Here is a 1904-nt window from a genome sequence, read left to right as displayed (position 1 = left end):
ATGAAATCCTGCTCTTTGTGATGACATGGATGGAACTAGAGTGTATTATGCTTGGCGAAATAAATCAATCTGAGAAAGACAACTATCATATGATCTCCCTGATATGATGAAGTGGAGTTGCAACATAGACGCTTTCGGGCGTACGAAAAGAAAAATAAAAGAAGATGGGATTGGGAGGGAGACAAACCATAAAAGACTGAATCTCACAAAACAGACTGAGGGTTGCTGGGGGGAGGTGTGTTGGGAGAGGATGGTGGGGGTATGGACATTGGGGAGGGCAGGTGCTATGGTGAGTGATGGTGAGTGCTGTGACATGTGTAAACCTGGTGATTCACAGACCTGTACCCCCAGGGATAAAAACACATTATATGTTTATAAAAAATTTTTTTAAATAATTTAAAAAATCCATTAAAGAAAAAACACATATTGCAAGCCCAGAGCTAATCTCATATTCAACCAAAAAAGTTTGAAAGTTTTCCCCTTAAAGATCAGAAAAAAGACAAGTGTGTCCACTTTCACTACTCTCATTTGACATAATACTGGATGTCCTAGCCAGAGAAACAAGGAACACAAAGAAATAAAAGACTCCAAAAAAAAAAAAAGGAAGAAGTAAAATTTTCTTTTTTTGGATAACATGAACTTACATGTAAAAAAATCCTAAAAACTTCACAAAAAATTTTGAATAAACAAATTTAATAAAGCTGCCAAATACAAGATCAATATATAAAAGACAGGAGTTTTGTTTTGTTTCGTTTTTTTAAAATAGTTTTTCATGTCATCCTTGCTCAGTGATCATGCTAATCTTCTCTGCATCATTCCAATTATAGTATATGTGCTGCCAAAGTAAGCACAAGACAGGAGCATTTTAACACTCTAATGATGAACTATCTGAAAAAATAAAGAGAACAATCTAATTCACAATAGCATCAAAAATAATAAAATACTTAGGAAAAGATTTAACTAAGAAGATGAAAGATCTGTACCCCATAAATTATGAAATTGATAAAGAATTTGAAGGAGACATAAATGGAAAGATAGTTCATATTTATGAATGGTAAGAATTAACATTGTTAAAATGTCCATACTACCGAAAATCATCTGTAAAATCAATTCCTATCAAAAATCCAAAGTTAGGGGCGCCTGGGTGGCTCAGTGGGTTAAGCCACTGCCTTCGGCTCAGGTCATGATTCCAGGGTCCTGGGATCAAGCCCTGCATCAGGCTCTCAGCTCAGCCGGAAGCTGCTAATTCTTCTCTCTCTGCCTGCCTCTCTGCCTGCTTGTCATCTCTCTCTGTCAAATAAATAAATAAATAATCGTTTTAAAAAATCCAAAATTTTTTTTACAGAAGTAAGTAAAGAATCCTAAAATTTATATGAGACCATAAAAGACAACAAATAATTAAAGCAGTTCTGAGAAAGAATGAAGAAGCGAAATTACACTTCTTGATTTGAAACTATAGTACAAAGCCCTCATGCTCAAAACAATAAAGTATACTGGCATAAAAACAGACCAATAAACAAGTTGAACAGAATTGAGAGTCCAGAAATAAATCCTTTGATACAGTCACCTAATATTTGACAGGGGCCAACATATATAATGGGTAAAGATAGTCTGTTCAATAAATGATATTTAAAACTGAATAGTCACATAAACCAGCATGAAACTGCAGCCTTATATCACTCATAAATCTTAACTTGAAATAGATTAAAGACTTAAATGTGATGCATGAAACTAAATTTCCTAAAGGAAAACATAGGGAAAATTCTCCTTGACATTGGTCTTGCCAATAGTTTTTTGGATACCAGGCCAAAAACACAAGCAAAAGAAGCAAAAATAAATAAATGCTATTACCTCAAACTAAAGTTTCTACATTGCCACAAAAAAAAAAAGGGAATGAAAACACA

General features: G+C 34.0%; 1 non-coding gene across 1 annotated transcript; it reads right to left on the bottom strand.

The window, feature by feature from the left end:
* Nucleotides 1-742: 742 nt before the first annotated feature.
* Nucleotides 743-851, bottom strand: LOC123394690. The gene has a single exon (XR_006609418.1). It is a non-coding gene; the product is annotated as a U6 spliceosomal RNA (small nuclear RNA).
* Between the last annotated feature and the right edge of the window lie 1053 nt (nucleotides 852-1904).

This window comes from Mustela putorius, unplaced genomic scaffold, assembly GCF_011764305.1.
Source record: "Mustela putorius furo isolate JIRA1106 unplaced genomic scaffold, ASM1176430v1.1 tig00003835_pilon_pilon_pilon, whole genome shotgun sequence".
Lineage (NCBI taxonomy): Eukaryota > Metazoa > Chordata > Mammalia > Carnivora > Mustelidae > Mustela > Mustela putorius.
The sequence above is the reverse complement of the archived record's forward strand: the minus strand, read 5'-3'. Positions and strand labels throughout refer to the sequence as shown.